Below are 7,290 nucleotides of genomic sequence, written 5' to 3' on the forward strand. Positions count from 1 at the left end.
CTGGTTTTTACAATCAGTACTTTTTAATGGAAACAACTTAATCAAAAATCTGTCATAGAATGTTGAGACCCATTAAAACAAAGTTTAATGAGAAGCCTGTGTCTTGTTTGGGTCAACAATGAGACTTTGTAGAAAATGTTCAGGCAATAAGTTGAGTTTGTAATCATTCTTGTATTAAGAATCTGTTGGAGGGGCCGGCAGGTGGCATGGTGGTTAAGGACTCTGGACTCTCACATGGCCAACTGAGGTTTGAATCCTGGACCTAGTAGCTTGCTTTCTCACTTTCTCTCTCTCTGTTTCACTCTCACTCTCATTCTGTTCCTCTCTGATCAAATTCAAAATAAGTAAGTAAAGTTAAATAAAATAATTCTTTAAAAGAAAAATGAATCTGTTGGAATTTTTCAAAGAATATGGTCATTTAGATTTTTTTTTTTTTTGGAGAGATTTTCACTGTAGGGCGCGTGCGCTCGCCAGACAGACAGAGAGAGACAGAGAGACAGAAAGCGAGAAATCACCCCCCAGGGGGGATGGTCACGCCGCAATCCCCTCTCCTCCATTCTCCTCTCAGGATCTTGGGCACGCACGCACACGCGCCCGGCGTGAGTTTTAAGCCACTGGGTCCAGGACACGAACCGCGGTCGACTACGTGGGAGTCCAGCGACATAGCCATTACACCCGCTGGTCCCAGAAGGCAGAATTTTAACAGAATGCCTGTTTACATATTTCCTCTAGAAGGCTGAATTCTGTAATAATGGCCATGTGTTGCATATGAAATTTTGTAGTTAATGAATATTAAGTAAATTTGTTTGAACAATCTCAAAGAGAGAGAGAAAGAGAAATGTAGATCAAAACCACCTAACCCCAGTCAGAATGACTAAGATTTAAAAAACTAAAAATGGTAAGTGCTGGTGGGGTTGGGGTGAAATGGGAAAACTCATACACTGCTGGTGGGAATGTAAAGTGGTCCAGCCACTGTGGAGAACAATATGGAGATTCCTCAAAGATCTACAAATAGGACTACCATATGATCCAGCAATCCCACTCCTAGGTATATACCCAAAGGACAGGAGAACATGTAGTCAGAAAAGCACTTGCACATCTATGTTTACTGTAGCATTATTCACAATTGCTAAGACATGGAACCAACCCAAATGTCCACAAACAGAAGAAAGGATTGAAAAATTGTGGTACATATACTCTATGGAATATTACAGAAAGTGGGCAAATATGGAAGACTTACTGCTGAGTGAAGCAAACCAGGCTATGAAGGAGAAACATTGTATGTCTCCACTTAATATATACTGACTGTCCATACTCTATGGCTGAAACTGAAAGAGTAGAGGAAATAGAAACATAGGAAATGGTTATAAATACTGGATACAGTATGGGAAGACAGTTGGAGAAGGAGAAGAGTGTGAGAAAAGACATTAAGGAGAAAAATAGAGAGGCAAGACATTTATGTGACACAGAAATGGATTATTATCTGTTGATAATGTGTATAGTATCCCCAACTGGACTGGTGAGAAATGTATTCATGTTGGAAAATTCACTTTACAATCTAAGTAATGTATAGTGATTTAATGCATAAAAGAAATAATTTTTTTAAAAGAAGCACATGCTATATACAACCCATAGAGCCACAGGGAAGAATCAATTAAGAATGTGTCTTTCGTACCTAGGAAAATGAGGGAGAAGAGTTAGCTGTCACTCGTTTTAGAATGAATGATGCAGAGTGCAAAACCTGTGAATAGACACCCACAGGTATTCTAGAGAGAGCAGGAGACAGTCCAGAGGGTGAAGATTGGCAGTCATCTTCCCCAGTCATCTGGGACTATGGCTCCTTTGTAGGGTGAGGTATGTGGAGTCTAAATCCCTCTCCGAGAGCTGTGCTGCAGGCAAATGGGTGAATCTTCTGCTGTTGCCTTTAAGAAAGCTCCCAGAGCCCCAGTGGCTCTACACCAACAGCCTCTGAGACACAAGAACACTTAAAACATGCCCTAATCCAAGTAGATTTATGAGGAGGTAGAGAAAGAACCAAGTGTCAGCTACTGTTCCTACTACTTGTCTGACTCAATAAGCAACGATTGACTATGTCCACTCACACCAGCTCCAGTGAAAAGTCAAGATCAGTGCTTGCTGGCCAGGATCCCAGGTTCTGAGCTGGGGTAGAACTAGACCTAGGCAGCCTGGGGACCTCCATGGCAGGAGTCCATGTGACCCTCACTCTCACTTTTCTTGAGAATTATCCTAGATCCCTGGCATGTTCTGCTTCAGGGTCTTCGCCCATTGCCAGCCTCTGTCTTGTCTAACCCCAAGGTCCCTCTCATCAAGTCCCTCAGGACCCAGTACTTTCCATTTCATTACATTAAATCTGGATAGTCAGGGCTGGCAGGTGGTGTAGTGGTTAAGGACACTGGACTCCCACATGACCAATTGCAGTTCAAGTCCTGGACCTGGTGGCTTGCTTTGTCAATTTCTTTTTCTCTCTCTCTCACTCTGTCCCTCTCCAGTCAAATTAAAATAAAGAAAGAAGAAGAAAAAAAGGAAGAAAAAGAAAAGAAAGAAAGTTAAATAAAATAATTCTTTTATTTAAAAAAAAATTAATAATAAGAAATCTGGTGCCATGAGAGCTGAGATCTAGTACTTTCATGGATAAGAGCAATGAAGATGTTCTGCTGAGAAGTCACTCTGGAAAAGCATAAAGGGCAGGCCAGAAGAAGACTGAGTCCGCCATGAGAGCTGAAATCTAGTACTTTCAGGGATAAGAGCAATGAAGATGTTCTGCTAAGAAGTCACCCTGGTAGAGTCCCCTCTGTCTTTTTTCTCTGTCTCTCTCTGTCTCTTTCTGTCTCTCTCTGTCTTTTCATTTTTTTTAGTTGTTCTTTTTTTTAATTTTTTAAGGTAAAGTATTTTCTTGGCTCTGAAATCCTCCTAATAATCCTCTCTCCTTTCCCCCTCCCATCTAAGAAAAGCATAAAGGCCAGGCCAGGAGACTGAGTCCACCATGAGAGCTGAGATTTACTGCTTTGATGCAGCACACTCATGTGCCTTGTGTTTTCATTTTTCATTTTTTAAAATTAACAAAGAAACCATTTTGTATGTTTGCTTTACCCTTTTTTTCTTTTTTCTTTCTCTTTCTCTGTTTTCTTATCCTTTTTCTTCTCCCTCATCACTTTGCTGCTCAACTTCCACTCACTGAGTGTCTAGACTGGTCTAAATACGTGAGTCTGAACTGGAGAAATAGAATTTTATGATCACTAAAACATTATTGATCTTCTATGCTTTGTTTTCCAGGGTTAAGGAGTTTTGTCTTCTCTTGAGTTGTGGACAGATGCACATACCTACTATTCGAACAGAATCCTAATCTGTTTCCTGGCTTTAAGTATTAAGCAAAGTTCTCTTAACATTTTTTTTGTTTTGATTTATTAAAGCTAAAACTGCCTTTTTTGAAATTAAAAAATATAATTTAAAAAATACCTATTTAATGACCACAGTAAGTTATATAGTCTCAGCTAGGTGCTACTTTATAGTATATTCATTCTACCTACAGTTTCATGCCTAAAGTCAACTTTTGTTCACAGATATATATATATATTAGCTGAACTTACTATTAAAAGTATTTAGATTAATGAAGATATTTTGTGAATTAATAAAATGTGGGAAAAAATAAAGAAATGGAAAGCAACTGCAGATATCAGAGACAAGGTGGGAGGAGGATAAGAGATGGCAGAGGATGAGAAATAGGGAGGAAAATATATACATACAAGAAACAAGAAATGGAATATTATTTGTTGATGATAACATGTATAATTAAGCCACTTTGCAGTGTATTCTGGCTGGAAAATCACATTTTGTATCCTGTGGTGATGTTCAGTGAAAGAATATAAAATAAATAAAAATTTAATTTAATTTTTAAAATAATACTAATAAATCTGGACAGTCGAGTTGGCATGCCAAGCCAGAGATCAGAGACCACTGGCCAGTCCAAAACTGGCGTCACTTCACCAGAAGCCCTTAACTCACATCTTAACTAAGGGGTCCCCTATGTGATCACCACCTCAGCAGAAGCTGTGAGAAGCAAGTTTTCTTAGAAAGGAATTGAAAGCTTGGCCAAATTCATATTTTAATATAATCGCTCAAATATCCTAAGAGTTCTCCTTTGGTAAGAAAATGAAATGGAGTTTTGCTTCTGAATCTTGATTTCACTGTATACCCTAGAGAATCTGGCTGCAGCTTGTCACTTAAATAGGTTTTCATTAAACCCAGCATGTGCCGAGGCACAGAGTGGAGTTACTTGTTCGGGGTAGGGGGAGAAGGCATCCCAGAAGGTACTGCCCAATGTGAAGGTACCCGGTCAGCTGTGGAGGTGGTTGTCACTGTCTACCCCTCCTCTGTCCCTCTTGAATCATTCACTGGAGAATCACCCATTGAAGACACCCCCTCCAAGAGTTACGGACCCCTTCTAAGAGCTTAGCTACTATTTCAGGGTGCCACAGAAAGCCACCTGCCAGGGAGTCTTGGGAAGGAGTTCAAACCCATACACACACCAGAAAGTGATACCTCCTTAGTGTCTAAGTGGTTTGTGGATCTGAGATAGTTCAGAGAGGTCAGATCATAGAAAAAAATAAGTGCTTGACTTTAAACACTCAATTTCTGTGAAAGTAGTTATTTTTTTAAAGTGCCACTACTATCTAACCCCATTTTTTAAAAATGTTAAGAAATAATAGACCTCAGAAAGAGGCATATATCTATATCCCACTCATAAGACCTTTTACTACATGAAAAAAAGGTATTTTTAATTTTTTTAATTTTATTTTATAATTTATTATACACATTTAATTATTGTACATCATTAAAGTATACAGTATGATTTCTCAAAGTATACATACAGTGTGTGATTTCATCCAATTGAAAGACCTTTATAAAAAAAAAAAACTTTGCCATGACATATCCCAGGAAGAGACTGACATTCATAGAATGCCCCTTGTCAGTCATCCTATGGTGAGGGACATTATTCAAAGGCCTGTGAGAGTCATCATAGCTCATCCAAGCCCCACTAGTGAAAAGTAGAACTGGGTGAGCATCATCTAAGCCTGGCAGACCTCAAAATCCATCTTCTCCCTACCCCCAAGGGCTGCCTTCTCTAACAGGCTTATTCCAAGAATAACAAGGAGTGACTTAAAGCTTCTAGAAATATTAAAATACATACACAAAGAAAAACAAGGAACTGGAATGAGAATGACATCAAAATTCTCAATAGCAATAGTGGAAGCTAAAATAAAATGAAGCTATACCTTCAGTGATAACTGAGAATTTTCTACAAATATACAACAAATCATTTCCAGCCTACAATTCTATACCTAGCCAAACTAGTGTTTGGACATGATGGTAGAAGGATGGCAATGTCATACACTCAAGGACTCCACCAAACTACTATACAACTCTTCTCAGGAAGCACTTGAAGATAGACTCCATCAAAACAAAGAAGAAAAGCTCTTCCCATCACACCCCACACCACCTACCCTTTCCAAAAAAATAAAAGAGAAAGGAGGACATATAATTCAGGAAATAAGGAACACAACACAGGGAAGAGGCTAAAGGAGGACTCCCAGGAAGATGGTGATAGGAAAAGTCTCAAGACAACTGTGTGTGTATCTAAGAGAAGAGCCAGGTTGGAGCTTTAGGTCAGAAAACTCAAGAATAAATGCCTCAACCAGACAAAAAAATATAAGAATGTCCTGAAGATATAGCTGAAATAATCCAAAGGGGATCCCTCTGAGGAGAGAGGATAGGGCTGAGGAAGGGAGCAGGGATGCTGTCTGCTGCCTTAGAGTACTACACAACTTTTCAAACTATGCACTCATTCTGCTTTGATCAAAATAAAAATTAAGGCTGAAACATACAACAAGGCCAACTGCAGTGAAGCAGTGGTGACAAAATACTCCATGTACCTGCACATGTATGTGATCCTAGCTGGCTAAGGCTGGGTGAACCTTCCAGGAGATGTTAGGACACCATTAGGGATGCTTACCTCTCTCTTTTTCTCTTCAGAAAACAAAAAGTCATCCCCTCAGGGGGTAATGGTCATGCACAATTCTCCTCTCAGGATTTTGGGCTTTGGGCTACTCACATATGCCCGACGTGAATTTCAAGCCGCTGGGTCCAAGACTCAAACCATGGTCGACTATGTGGGAGTCCAGCAACATAGCCATTATGCCATCTGTTGGTCCCAGTAAATAAACCTTTTTTTAAAAAGTAGAATAGGGGGCCAGCAGAAGGCATGGTGGTTAAGGGTGCTGGATTCCCACATGGCTGACTATGGTTCGAGTCCTGGACCTGGCAGCTTCCTTTCTTGCTTTCCCTTTCTCTCGCCACCTGTCTCTGTTCAAATTTAAAAAATAATAATAACAAATGAAATTAAATAAATAAATAAATAGTTCTTTTATAAAAATTGTAGAATTAATTAAGGACAGCCATTGCAGTGCTATCTATCCATTTTTTAAAAGCAGCCTACATGTTCAACCACAGAACTAAACCTGTTCCATAACAGCCTGGGGACAGGGAGAAGGATCTGCCTCAAGAACCATTACAACCTTGTATCATTTATAAGAGGATTTCAGGGTCATTTAAATGTCAAGGGAGATAGTATCCTCAAAATCCATTCAGTAGGACTTTGCTTTCTCTGTCTCTTGCCTCCATCACACCGTTGCTCCCCAAGGGCAGCTCTCTCAGGACCGATTGTCTCTGCTCACCACCAGGCAAGTGGTCCCTGCATCCATCCCCACTGGGGATGATTACATGTCTATGAGCATCATGTACTCAGGAGCCAACACAAGACCAAGGCACGGCCCTGTCCCTTAAGCACCTCCACTGTCTGTGTCTCACAGTCAGCATTTCAAAGCCAGCAACAGAGCCACACTGTAGATAAGTGGTGAAAGATACACCCAATAGAAGTTATCTTTCAAATGCAGCATTTCCTCATGGCCCCACAAACACACTCTCAGAAATTTACCCTTAAGAAATGCTCAGAGGGGGGACCAGCAGTTAGCGTAATGACTATGTCGCTGGACTCCAATGTAGTAGACCACGGTTTGAGTCCCAGATCCAGTGGCTTAAACTCACACCGGGCGTATGTGCATGCATGCCCAAGATCCCAAGAGGAGAATGGAGGAGAAGGGATTGCAGCGTAGCCATCCCCCCTGGGGGGTGATTTCTCGCTTTCTGTCTCTCTGTCTCTGTCTGTCTGGCGAGTGCACACGCCCTATAGCAAAAACCTCTCAAAAAAAAAAA

The sequence above is a fragment of the Tupaia chinensis genome, unplaced genomic scaffold, assembly GCF_000334495.1.
Source record: "Tupaia chinensis unplaced genomic scaffold, TupChi_1.0 Scaffold000197_1, whole genome shotgun sequence".
NCBI classification, from domain to species: Eukaryota; Metazoa; Chordata; class Mammalia; order Scandentia; family Tupaiidae; genus Tupaia; species Tupaia belangeri.